Raw genomic sequence first — 15579 nt, 5'->3', positions numbered from 1 at the left:
TAGAATTACATTTTATATTAAATATTTTTATTGCTTTCACGACCAGTTTGAGTACCTGCTTAGAAATATGTGGGGAACATTAAATTTAGAATAACATTTTATATCAAATATTTTGTATTGCTTTTGACCAGTTTGAGTACAACTAAAAGTCATTGACTCTGATTTTACTAGAAAACACACACCATCTTTTGAAGCACCACTTGTTAAACCGCGAATCATGACTGATGCCCACACAATTATATCTAGCAATAACAAACAAAAAATATATATGACTCAAATATTTTAATTGGCATGCGGCAATAACCATATTATCTACTGAAATGTTATGTTTAAATACTAAGTACAATCCTTAGTACATAAAATGAGGTTATATAATAATTGACATGTGTTAATTGCATTAAATATCACATATTAAGTTTATTAACGTACATCAGTTATCACGTGTTGGACCGGCTAGCTCAGTTGAGCGCTTGACTATAACCCAATGGACACGCGATCGATCATCGGACCGGCCACATAACGTGTGTGTGGATTGCTTGTAAAATCCTTTTTAATCTGATTCAAGCAGGGCAGTTGTTAGTAACTGGTAAACCATCGAACCCAGGAAATGTGAGTTGGTAAATGTACACTCAATTACGAATGTATAGAAATAATAAGGATACTGACAGTTGCGTGAACAAGTGCAGTTTTACATTTTTTCTGGGAATCGTATTAAAAGTGCTGTAATACTTTGTAGGAAACCAATCCATTAAATCAGTCCTTATGACAGTTGGAAAATGGTGTAGTGTTATCTCCAATAATTTGTCTAGTGTGCCAGACACATCTCCAAGGTTGACCTAAGTCGTGGGAAAAATGTATAATTTATAGAACGTGTGTACGATATTTGGCAACCAGTGTTAATAAACGAGACAGATTCGTTAGATAAATAACTGATATACCGCTGATAGATGGAAGAATTGCTAGTATATCTGTAATATATGACCTCGAAATAATAGCGTAGATTACGGGTCATCTGGGATGTACGGGAGTATAAGCCTAGTCTTTATCATTCTCGTAGTAAGAATTTATAGGACTGAACGCATGGTTAACACCTCAAACTGCAGACACATGTTCTTTGTTGAACACTACGGTTCTTTACAATTCGTTTCGTATATCAAATTTTTAGACAAGAGGTTAGTATATTGGCATGACAGCAACTCGCACGTGTTGTACTGCATGATGCGTTCATAACACGGCACGGCGAGCGCAGATGGTGGAGCGTTGGACTTCATATCCGAGGGTTGCGGATTCGGCCATACAACTTGTGAGGTGATCGGTCATTCGCCATTCTCCCCTTCCTCTTATTCAAGTGTGGACATTTTACTGTCTTGAGAAAACGTGCACGTTGTGACTTAGTACTCGTTAAACCATCTCAGGCGTGGCATGACGAAAATGCTGTTGTAAACGGCGCAAAAAAACCGGAGCCAAACAATCACATAAACAACAAATGTGTTTATCTAGAAAGAAAAATTTAATGATCCATATATTATTAATGACAAGAATAATATATACAAATTGTGTATATAATTTGATTGACAAGAATCGGTGTAGTTTATGCTTTCCGGTGGTTCATAGAGAAATATCAGTGAATTTAAACTGATGATTCACTTTTTCAGACACTGAAAATTATTTTATTTATTTATTATTTATTTTAAGTTATTTTACTCATGACCATATACATGTAACAAATATATTTTCACTTGTGGCTGCGCTACTCGTAAAAATATTATTTTCTATGATCACTCGTGAATTAAAATCGGTATTTCTTAATTGGAGTTAAATACACAGTGAATTTCTTGGATGGAGTACAGACAAGGGCATGCTATGAATTCCTATAAATCTTCATTAAACTCCCACGCTTGGTTTGTAGTATTATGCCCTGATCGTCTGGCGGTGATTTCCAGTCTGGACGAAATCGAAGTCAGCGTATTATTGAGAAATGATGAGTGATTTGATAGACAACTGAGAACTGTTGCCAAACGCCCGTGATCTACTGTATTGTTTACTAACAGCGTTACGAAACTTGGCATCAGTTTTACGAAAGTCAGCAATCTAGAGCTTAACCCATTTTATGCCTAGCGTCTAGAAAAAAGGACTTGGCAAACAGAGTATACCCATATGAGACGCCGCATCTTGCGGCGTCTCATCTGGGTCTACGCTGTTTGCTTAAAGGAATTTTAGTAAGTAATATTCTAAATATAAAAAATAATATACTAGTCATCCCTAATATTGGAAATAAATTGATTCAATTTAGAAGGATGGGAGAGTCCACTAGGCATAAATGGGTTAAGTTACGCTCGTGCCATACTTGCAATTCCAAGGTTTTCGCAAAAATTTCTCAGCAGGCTTATAGTTATCGCCTTATATCGAATTGCAAAGAATTTCTTTCTACCATATGTAAAAACTAAAGGTATTTTCGAAGTTTTCAAACCTTTTTATTACAATTTCTTAAGCATCGATTACCATCGGAAAACTGGTATGCACTAAGACGCCGAAATAAAAAATCAAACGAGCAACACACAGTCGCGCGCGTATCTGGTGATACATTAATGTATACATATTTAAAAAATTGGCTACTTGTTGAAGTTCATGGTTGTTGTGAATGTTCCAGTTTGAAACTCTGCAGCTGGTAGTTAATATCTAAAAGTCATTGAACTTTAAAGGATTTTACTACCTAAACGTTGAATGTCGCTTTGACATTTTCTTCAAAAACGCATGATCTACTTAGAGCTTTAGAAAGGGAGTTAATAGAAAAGACGGTTTGGGTCAACTCAATTTAGCTAATAATTAGTTATATCCCTTATACTGACGATAGTTGCACGCATGGCTGATTACAATGGAAAATATGAAAATTAAGGCGGGATTTTTGAAAATATAATTTAATTTGAAATACGTGTCTAATATAGTCGGATTGTTGCCATATTTCTCAGTTTCAACGGATTTCTCGGACAATCGACACTTTCTGTGAAAACATGCCGTTCTGAGCAAAATTAAGCGGTCACAAGTAAATTGTTCCCGCTCTGAAAGGATTTAGTACTTGAAGTTTACTGAATGGCGAGTGCAACTCAATTCAATTAAACATTAAATATTTTTAATGTTGCGTTTGAAGCATGAAGTCATTAAAACAGGGAAATGAATCAAAATAATTACAATTCATTCATTATATCTGTATCACTAGATTCTACTAGTAGACGAACATCCATTATCTCAATAATTGATAATTACTGAGTATCCATTCGTATCGATTATCAAATGACTTGTAATAGCGACAGGGTCATGGCTCGGCACCACTCTTATCACTGAAAAACGGGGAAAGAACGTTTCGGGCTGCTGTGAAAATTAAATGTGCAATGGGTAATACATTAGAAGCTATTTTTTTTTATTTATCCATATCAATATGTTTTACTTTATAGAAAGAATAATATTCAAGAACACGCATGCAATACTAGTATTTTACTTGAAAATAAGTTCGAAAACTTGACCTCATGATTGTGTATCTTCAACACTTCATATTAATAAAATCACACTATATAAACGTCGAGTGTAAAGATGATATGAGTCGCGTTCTGAGAAAACTGGGCATAATGCATTTGCCTAAAGTGTCGTCCCAGATTAGCATGTGCAGTCCGCACAGGCTAATCAGGGACGACACTTTCCGCATTAACAAGATTTCGGTAAGAAGGGACTTCCTTTAAATGAAAAATACCATAAAAGCGGAAAGTGTCGATCCATTAGCCTGTTCTCACCCGACTCAAATAGTTATCTAAGGTTAATTAAATTAAAAAAAAAAGTAGGAACAAACTATAAGTAATCGACCTAACAACAATTTCACAAGACATGTTTAATAATACAATAATTACCATCTGAAGGGGGGCAGTATTATTTACAGTGTTCCATTTAAATACCTTAAAAGGTTCGTTAAATTGAAATTGTTCCATTTTAATACCGAAACAGGTTGGTTACAAAAATCTACTTATGTAGAATTATCAAACGGAACACAGCTTGATTTAAGTATTTATAAACGCATTAAACTGTTTAAACCATCGGAAACTAAAACAGACACCACAATCTAGTGTTTTTTAATCTCCGACATATTTACGATGTTAATATTTAAATATTAAAGAAAAGTAGTTATTTTTGACGACGGGCAGCTCGGAGATATTGTTTCAAATATACATCAGTGTAGTTGATTCAATGTTCGTTGTCTAAAGTAAAGAACAACGCCAAACAAAACCAACGGAGACGACAGACGAAAATGTCTTTAAACCTTGTATCTATGCGCGTAGTATTACAGGACGATAAGACCATACAAGGCGTAAAGTCGACACTAAAGTCACCCAAACTAAATCGATTTGCAATCAGCCTATTTTAATGAACAGAACTTCTGTTCAATCCGGGCTACACCCCCTCATGGTTGTAGACTGACAGGTAGACAGGCGATTGACAGCCATGTATGGAATGCCAGCAATGCCTCATGTCTTAATGTTATATCATTACTAAACAGGGCTTTATTATCGTCAGTGTATACATATTTTCATGCTGTAGAAGAATCTTTATACATATTTGTCTTCCAAACATCTTTAGAGTTTCCTTTCACAGCCATTATTACGGTTTATTCTTGACATTGTTTTGTTTTGTTTGTTTGTATGTTTAGTGGGATTTTTTTTGTATCTGTATGTACCATATCACGGAAGTCAGTTTACAAACTCACTCTTTCCAGGGAAATCTGTTTTACAAGTATTAAATGCATATATACGTATGCTTTTAACTGACACCTACCCTACGTATATTAGAGGTAGATGAATACTTGACCAATGACAAAAATTGTGTGGCCTGGCCGGAATACAACTTTTGTCATTGGTCAAGTATTCATCTACCTCTAATATACGTAGGGTAGTTGTCAGTTAAATCGGACTTGTAGTCAAGCGCTCTACCAACTGAGCTACCCGGGCCGTCTGTGCCGTATATTGCACGACTACGATCTCAATATTAAACCCATGTATGCCTAGTGGAATCTCCCATCCTTCTAAATTGGATCAATTTATTTCCAAAATTAGGGATGTCTGGTTCTATTTATTTCTATATTTAGAATATTTCTTACAGACATCCCTTTAAGCAAACAGCGCAGACCCAGATGAGGCGCCGCATCATGGGTCTACGCTGTTAGCCAATGCATTTTTTTCTAGACGCTAGGCATACATGGGTGAATTGCAAGTATATGATGATATGCTTCTAAAGCTCTTGAAGCTATTTTTATTTGAGAACAGACCAGTAAGTTCATACATATTTTAGTTTCATGTCAACGTGCCTTTAAAATTTGCAAGTCTGCTTCTCTGGTTTGCATCCAACGAGTAATATTGTATTGGTAATACAAATGAAATGTATTCTTATTTAGTGCTATTAAGTTTTGATTGGCATACTTTGAAGTTAATGTTATGTGCACCCGCATGTTGTATTAATAAATCTGGGCCAGGTACGAGGCGTGGAGCTCCTTAACCCATTTATGCCTAGTGGACTCTCCCATCCTTCTAAATTGGATCAATTTATTTCCAAAATTAGAGATTTCTGGTATATTTATTTCTATATTTAGAATATTTCTTACAGAAATTCCTTTAAGCAAACAGCGTAGGCCCTGATGAGACGCCGCATCATGCGGCGTCTCATCTGGGTCTACGCTGTTTGCCAAGGCCTTATTTTTTCTAGACGCTAGGCATACATGGGTTAAACGGGATTAGACTTGATTGACCGTTCTGAGACGGCGATCACACTTTCATTCTGCCTTGTGTGAGTGTGTGTGTTTGTCTAGTACATGTGTTTTGTGTTCAACTTAATGGCAATAGGTTCATTGCTATAGATGACGGACAACTCTCAATAATATACTGCTGCTGAAGTGTAACTTTGCGTAAATCTATACATAAATACTTTTGTGTAGACTTGTTGATTGTTCATATGATGTGGATTCAAACTTATGCGCCGTGGATACTTCTTTATACGCTGTGTCATATTTATTTATATACATTTGATTCCTCTTTTTATGAGCTTTATATCATGTGGGTATTTCTGGTCATGATTTGGATACGTCCTGATATGATGCAAATATTTCTTGGTCATCTATTGCTACATAATTTCTATATATTATTATGTTGTTGTTGCTTTTTCTTTTTTGAATTTTACTTTCAAAATGAGGATTTGGGGCAAGAGCTATTAACGATGTTGGAGATAATTTATTTTCAAAGTTAGCCATAACAGTTAAAATAAACGACTTCAAAGTAAGCAACAAAGTACATGTGTAATATTCAACACATGTTTCTACAAATAGTATGTTGCGAACCGTCACAAGAATCCACCTTACATAAAATAATGTCAATAATAGATAGAAATTTTCACATTACGAAAAAAAATTACCACAACATAAAAGACATTTCAAACCGTATGTAGAAGTATCTACAACTTCATTTTAATAGCAATACATTTTCATAGCATATACAACATCTCCAGAACCACTACAGCATATTAAGATAATATCTACATCGTTAAAAATATCCACACCACGAAGTTTCCACAAACAATAAACTTGTTTTACAAATAAAAGAATAATTAAAGTATATTTCATAATAAACATGTTAAACATATGACCATACCGGCGTTCCGTAGATGTGTTTACAATGTGACCAATGGATACAAAGTAAACCGATGACTAATTTCCCACGCTTCTGTTTCATTCATAAATTAGTGTGCGCATTTAAATACTATGAGTCTAGCAATGGTCTTGTTTATGATATCGTCTAGATTATCACTTGCTTTTGTACAAAAAAAACTCTTTGTGGTAATTAACGCGATAAAGTAGCTAAAATAACCCATTGTCAATCGCTTTTCTGTACATTAGCGCGCATCAGATAAGGATTTTCCTTTCAGAAAAGAATAATGTTATCGTTTTAGCTCGTCTATTTTAAGCGCCAGGTTATTATGACAAACGGCTAATTATTATTGCTAATATCCTTATAGTAATTATTTTAAATAAACATTACCAAATAAGGAAAACTGTTAAACACTTGCTGCAAACGAGGGTGCGTCAATTGAACTATTTAACGAATTTGTTTCCGGTGCCACTGTGATGCGTTCATGATGCTTATGTTGGCGGTGGCGACAATGACGACGACTTTCATTACAGTTCCTAGCCTACACAACTGTCAATAGTAATGATGGACTTGAAATAAATGTTGTTGTTTTCTTAATATGAAATTAAATTATCTTCAAAAATTAGGACAGTATGAACGCCAGACCCCTTGCCCAGACATAGGCTAAAATTTTGAGCAGTAAATGAGTCCTTTAATATAAAAAAAATATGCATTTAATGGAAATCAACGCATCACCGATCGACCATATGGGCCAATTATTTCTCGAATATTTCGATCCATATAGATTGTTCCGTTACCTTTAGGTAACACCAAATCATGCATGCTCGGTACTTCTTTACCTTACGCGATTTTAATGTTATAGCGGTGTAAACAGGCTAGTACGGTCGTACTGGTGGTCGGAATATAGAAATATAAATTTTAAAAAAGAGAACTATAAACAGATGAAACATGTACATTGCCACTGCGCTCAAGTTTTAAGGACCAGTGCTGTTCATCTGGTAAATATTGAATTATTAAAAGTGTCATTTTTTAGTACTGTTAGTCCTGTTGAACAGTTGGGTATCACAAAACAAAAACAGAAAATGATCATCTGGTATGAGTCTATTTAGAAAAAATGGGTGCGTTCTATAATTTGCATAATTTATAGAACATTGCTTAATATCTGATTGTTTAGTGACGAATGCATTGCCGTTGGAATTTGGGTGAGTGTTCATAATAAGTATGTACCGGTAGTATTGGTTTCACAATTGCATTCTTTGAAACGTGATTTAACCATTATAAATATATAAACGAAACCGTTCGTGTAATAAATGCGAGGAAATATAGTGTTGATTAGAATGACAAATATTTATTTTATTGCCAAAACCTCTGGAGTGAATTATTTCACAAACAATAACCGTTACAGGTTTCACACCGCAAACCTATTTGTCAGAATTCAACAATTTCGATAGGCAATATCGGCTAATGATTTCATTACGATCTTTTCAGGTTTAAGTGCTAAAATTGATACATCGCTTCCCCTGTAATTATCCTTGTTTTGTTTTGTTTTCGCTAAAACGTTGAAATGACTAATCGTGTTCCGTGTTAAAACAGGTGATCGAGCGAAAGAAAGTTAAAGTTGATTTAAATCTGAGAATATATGACAACTAATTGATCTACGTGTTAAAGTTAAACGATCTGTCATGACATTGCTCGCAGTTTTACAGGTGTTCATTGGAGATAAGTATATCTGATAAGATTAATCGGATAATGTGAAAACCCTTTAAGTATTACATCTGGGTAAAATATCGGAAATGACGTCAGGCAATTACGGAGAAAGTTACCAATGATCTACATCGGACATATGACCTTGCTCTGTGACAAAAACGTGTGGCATCACCCGAATCCTCAATGTTAGCACCGGATAATTACATAGTCATTTATGTCACAGACATAATTAGAGACACATTTTTAAAATAAGTTTTGTCAAAGAATTGGTCTTTGTTTGTTTATTCGAATGCTTGTAGTCCCGGTAAAGTTAAACTTAAGTTTAAAACCACACTTAAAATAACCGATGTGCATTTCCGGATATGAAGGTAAGGTTCATAATAAATGCGTTACATCTAGTAATATAGTGCTTACGTTAAGCCCCCGTCACATTTGACCACGTCCATGAAGACCGCGCTGCGTCCTGAAAATGTCGTAGGACGTAGCGAGGACGGGTAAAAATTGTAAAAATGCATTTCTCAAGTTCCTGCTACGCTCATACCACGTTTGCGCTTAGTTCTTACTGCGTCCAACACGTTCCCACTATGTTCTTATTGCGCGTGTATTCAGGCGGGTACCGTGACAAACATGTTCTTGCTATGCTTAAACTACGCTCGTATTAGCATGGCAAGCGGTTCGACGCATAATCTCAAGAAACTAGGTTTCTCATGAGAACCTAGGTTTTCAAATGAGTACCTAGGTTCTCATGAAAACCTATGTTCTCATTTGAAAACTTGGGTTCTTGAAGCCATGTGCAATCTTCAAGCGAGAACCTCAATCTGAGAACCTAGGTTCTCATGAGAAACCTAGTTTCTTGGGATTATGCGTCGAACCGCAAGAAACTAGGTTTCTCACGAGAACCCAGGTTCTCAGAATGAGAACCTAGGTTCTAATAAGAACCTAGGTTTTCAAATGAGAGCCGAAGTTTTCATGAAAACCTAGGTTCTCATTTGAAAACTTGGGTTCTTGAAGCCATGTACAATCTTCAAGCGAGAACCTAGGTTCTCATTTGAAAACTTGGGTTCTTGAAGCCATGTGCAATCTTCAAGCGAGAACATAGGTTCTCATTCTGAGAACCTAGGTTCTCATTCTGAGAACCTAGGTTCTAATGAGAAACCTAGTTTCTTGGGATTATGCGTCGAACCGCAAGAAACTAGATTTCTCATGAGAACATAGGTTCTCATTCTGAGAACCTAGGTTCTCATGAGAACATAGGTTTTCAAATGAGAACCTAGGTTCTCATGAAAACCTAGGTTCTCATTTGAAAACTTGGATTCTTGAAGCCATGTGCAATCTTCAAGCGAGAACCTAGGTTCTCAGAATCCTAGGTTCTCATTCTGAGAACCTAGGTTCTCATGAGAAACCTAGTTTCTTGGGATTGTGCGTCGAACCGCTTGCCATATACTAGGTTGCTACTACGACCGCCATGATAGCACTGCGTTCTTATCACGCGCTCATCACGTTGTCACCGCGTTCTATGTCTGCATATACTGCGGTTCGGCTTGATCTGATCATTCAGCGATGACCTGTAAATAAACTCTGACATTCACCCGATCTGATCATTGAATTAGTAATTCGATTCAACGGTAATAACACGATCACATGGGCGCCCAGAAAAACAACAATCACCTAACGTCGATATAGTTTCAAATGGGTGAAGTAACCAGAGGAAAGTGACATCGTATGTCAGAGTGTATTTACAGGCCATCGCTGAGTCTTCACGACTACCTTACCCTGACCTATAAGGGGGAAAAAGTGACACATTAACAGAAAAATTCTATACATACTATCGGTTTATTTCTTCGCACCTTTCTTTCTCACCATGACGTCCTAGATATTAGCATTACATGTAAGACGCATATATACAGGCTACAAAAACGCTGTCGGCAAAAGAGCCTCGGGCGATGAACTCGCTAAATGTACCAATCAAAATAATGTTTAATTTGTTTGATGCATATGTTGCTTCGATCCTTAAATATGGTTGCGAGACTTGGGGATTTACTAAGGCGGAAAATATTGAGCGTGTACAGCGTAAATTCTGTAAATGGCTGCTTAATGTAAAACCCTCTACACATTCAAATGCATTGTATTCCGAAGTTGGAAGATATCCGTTGTATATTTGCCGTTATTTGCGAATATTAAAATATGTTTTAAGACTGTATTTAATCAATATTATTCGTAAACAATGCGAAGAAGCAAGAAGCATTACACGTTCCAAATCATGGGCATTCAAAGTTCGAAACTTTTTACAAGAATCTGGTTTTAACGACGTTTGGTTGTATCCAGAATCTGTCCATATAAACACGTTTATTCCAATTTTTCGAAACCCTTTAAAAGATATTAATTTATTTCAAATTGGAGAACGGATGTTAATGAAAGTTCCTCATTGTAACTATACAAAGAATTAAAACCTATTTTTGAACGATCAGCTTTCTTAGATATCTTGGAGAGTTCGAAATATAGAAATATCATTGCAAAAATGCGGTTATCATCCCAAAGCCTTTTTATTGAAACTGGTAGACATCAACATATTCCCAGAAATGAACGAATATGCAAAAGCTGTTCAATTAACAAAATTGAAGATGAATACCATTTTGTGCTGATTTGTCCTTTTTATGACAATTTGAGAAATGCTTATTTGCCTAACTTTTACAAAAGAAGACCAAGTATGTTTAAATTTTTGCAATTATTGAATGAAACTAAAAAAACGATATTAATTCGTCGAGCTTATTTTTGCATCAAAGCTTTTAAACTTAGGGCTGACAATATATAAATATGTTATATTATTTTTCGATGTGAATGTATCTTTTCAATTCAAGTATATTATATTCAATTATTGTTCAAGAATTACATTTTAATACTCTTTGCAAATTAAGAGTCATCTCATATTGTTCTGGCATTCTCACATTAAGCCATGCTAGTATATAACTGATGTACTGTATACAATGACATTAATGATGACGCATGTGAATTTGTTTTTCTGTTCATGTTGTTGTGACGATGAGCTGTAAATGCTTAAGTCGTAAATAAACATTCTGTTCTGATCTGTTCTGTATGACAAGAAATTAATGCGGCGTCTCATCTGGGTCTACGCTTTTTGCTTAAAGGAATTTCTGTAAGAAATATTCTAAATATAGAAATAAGTATACTAGACATCCCTTATTTTGGAAATAAATTGATCCAATTTAGGAGGATGGGAGAGTCCACTAGGCATAAATGGGTTAAATCGTTGGCGCGTTCGGTGGCCGCGCGCTTCTAGACGTATGTTTGAGCCTATATGGAAGCCTATAGTATGAGAAGAATACAACATGCAGTCCTGTTGTACATTTTTAACAAATGCGTGCCTGCATTTGTTATATTTAGAGGTTCGTTATTGCATTAATTATTATTGCATTATCTACATAAGAGGCATTTTTTTTGCTTAGAAATCAACATTTTTGCAAGAGTTTAAATGTCTAAAGCCTGCTGAAAGCGTGATGAGTAAGTGAGAGGGCATGTTAGTGTTTTGATACAGACATGTCTTGATTTAGAAAAAGAAATTTCTTCTAAAAATAGATTTGGCATACATGTATATGATAACTGTGAAAATAAGTATTTACATCAGAACGAAAAAGGTACAAAAAACTTATTATGTACATAATTAATAAGCCGCGTAAGTAAAATATATATCATGAGATGTCGTATAATTTATTATTAGTTACACTGTTAGTAACTGATTGTGCATGGGATATACACCCTCAGTAATTTCATACCATATGAGTAAAATATATATCACGAGACGTCGAGAGCGTTACAAATAATACATCATACGACATCGCATGATATAGTTTACTCGTATGGTATGAAATTACTGAGGGTGTTCACGTTATAATGCACAAAATATAGTTTGTCATGAAGTTTTTCACTTGTTGAAGAAAAGACAGAACGTTTTCTATTTTGCATATTGACAAATTATTTAACAAATGCGAAATTTATTCATTCGGGGTTACTGGCGGGAAAGTCTAAAATTGGATTGAATAATAAACAGGTCAAAACCAGGCTAAACAACTATCGCCGGACCAATGTGCGGTCTAAATAGTAAGTTTTCCGACAGTATCTCTAAATACGTAGTGACAAGGAAAAGAATCACAGAAAAAGAAGACAAAATGTATAAAGAATTATAAAGAGCTGTGTTGCTCTGTTGTTCACTAGCCGCCGAAGTCAGTTGAATTGAGTCATGCTGAATTGAGTTTGTTTCACGTTGTTACGTTAAAAACCAATTACAAACTGTGTCTTCGGAATAGTGTCATAATATACCTAACATAAAGTAAGCCAATAGTAACTGCACATATTTTTATAATTTTATTTAAATAATCTATTGCAATTCTATTTGCTGATAAACATCTAGTAAGATGATTATGTGTTAAATCAATGGATGTTTATATACATGTCTATACCTCTTTATAACATACATTCTGCAATCATTATAGAGTTGGTAACTCTTTCGATCGAATCATTCTGCAAGACATAGTTGAAACACAAGAAGCCAATATATGATTATACACTGTGTTGTCCTATTACTAGATGGGTTTAGGTTTTTTAAACATAAATTATGTTCTTTTAAAACATTGATTGTAAGTTCCTTTTGCAATAAACCTGACGAGAAGCATAAAGTATGCCGTGTGCTTAAAAATAATTCAGAATATCATAAGACATGTCGCTTTGTGGTCAGCTTTGGGTATCTACGTCTGATAAGCGTGGCACACCAACATCGACATATCCGATTGAAAGGGAGACACAACACCTGCCAACAATTTTCTTCATAACACAGACGTTGTTTTTTTTCAAAATTATTTTATTCAAGAAACAAAGCATGTTAATGAACAAATCATATACGAATAAAAGTATCTTCCATGTTTAGACGTGTTGTCATATAATGATCTAAACAACATCTTGAGAATTGAACATACCATTTGAAATGATTGCAAAAATAATAACAAACCGATAATGTTAACATATTTGGAAGATATTGGTTTCAAATCTAACAAAAAACTTGAGGTGCATGAACGCCTTTCTGATCGCCGCACCGGTCCCTTATGTCCGTGACGCAGTGGTCACACAGTTTATCGTCAAAGGGATATTACAAATATGTTAAAACAATTACTGAAAGGTGATGTTTAAGGACCACATTTAGTGCCTAATGAACTAGCTTTAATAGCGATGGAAGCAATATAGCGAAAATCGAGATTCGAAAATCAAGGGCGCGGTGAATATCCCAATTGGAACATGGTGTCAAAACGTGTTTTTGTTCAGCTAGATCACACAATAATATTATGCGAAAATAAATACATATTGTATAAGATTTTCTTAGTTTGTGATACCCCGCCAGTTAACAAGGATCTCCAACGAACATCCAATCATCATAAACAGGACTAACACGGAACAACATTGATGGGATGCCGAAAAATATCCGAATGCAACAAATCACTTTCTTATACTGGAAATCAGGTTTTTACAGGCTGACAATGTTAATTATGATGAAAACTCTCATGAACAATAACAACGTTCACATGGTGGGCTAACGTGGTTGCCACCTACACATAATTGATTTTGTGGTTTATGCTATGACATTTTAAGAAAATGTCAAATCCTTTTAAAATGTATTTTATGCAATATATCGCGCAATACAATATGGCTATGAAGACTACTATTCCAAGATATGCGATAGGAAAACAGATAAATCTATGAACGAACTGCGTCCAGCAAAATTGGCGAATTTTGCTGCAGTAATGAGTTTAATAATAAACAAGATGCTACAAAAGGTTTCCATTCAGCCGTTGATTATTTCCCAAAATGATATATGGGCAAGACCTTTTTATACCGTTTATTTATTCTAAATGCCACATATTTTACGTGACACAAAGCTGTCGTCTCCTAATTGCGCAGCACGACAAGGCTGACTGGAATCATCAATGAAAAACCCACTAACTTTAATGACTTTGTCACAGCAACACCACTCAGACGTGATGCTTGAATTAATACAGAACAGAGCAGAACATAATTTTATTAAACACAAACTTAACAGTTTTTTGTGTTAAACAAAATAATAATACAAAATACATTAATTAATAAAGCACCTAAATAGAGTTTGCACATTTTTTCATTTGAGTGTTAAATCCAATGAATTCTGTGTCTTAAGGGTTACATTAGAAAAATATTATATAGTAAAAAAATTACGATATAAAATGACTTCAATTCACTTTCAGTTTTCATTTTTGAGCTTTGTAAAAGCGGATTAAACCAAGAAATTAACCCTGAATATTTTACAATTCAGTCGAATGTTTTTTTATGTCTAAATCATTTTATCTTAAGTTATTCTTATTTTTTTTCCAGGTTTCAATTGTTTTAGGAAATACTGTTTACTTCACGAATATAGTTCACACTTAACCTAATAAATCTTTTATAATAACTTGATAATTACCTATATTAATATTGCTCATTTACAAGAACTTCGTGAACACATGAAATACAATGGTAAAGTATCAATTTACTGGTAAAGAATACGATTCTATTTAGGATTATTCTGTATAATGGCACCTTACGTAGGTAGCCTTCGACCCTAACCAATCAGTATATCGACCGGAAACAATAGGCCGCGCGTCATGATTATTGCACAATGTTATATTAGCAAACAAATTAAAGAGAAATGTCTAGATAATTGAGTGTAATACATAGATAATTATAAACAAAACGACACTCACCAATAAACAAAACCAAAAGTTTCATTTGTATTTCGTAATAGGTTTTAATGTATTTAAGAGCTGAGTTGAAAAAAAGCTTGCGAACAAGGAAAACACTTCTTTCAGTCGATCATAGTAACGATCGAGATCGACAAACCACAACACAAATTAGATAAATTCGTTCACAGATACTAGAACTGTCAACTTAGGTTGTACAACGTACGTGGAAATTTGGCCTATCAGACGGAACCAGCAATGTTTTAAAAGTCGTAATAACGTCATTGTAAAGAGAGGTGAGCAAACATTGTGAATGGCGATGAAACGGAAGAAATATCGCCGAATACGTCATTCAAGCACACTGGGTTACATTTATCTTGGAATTTGCCACCTTCCGAACTTTGTGCAATAACACTTCTTTTATTGCTTAAGTGTTATAA

This window comes from Dreissena polymorpha, chromosome 5, assembly GCF_020536995.1.
Source record: "Dreissena polymorpha isolate Duluth1 chromosome 5, UMN_Dpol_1.0, whole genome shotgun sequence".
Classification (NCBI taxonomy): domain Eukaryota; kingdom Metazoa; phylum Mollusca; class Bivalvia; order Myida; family Dreissenidae; genus Dreissena; species Dreissena polymorpha.
The sequence above is the reverse complement of the archived record's forward strand: the minus strand, read 5'-3'. Positions refer to the sequence as shown.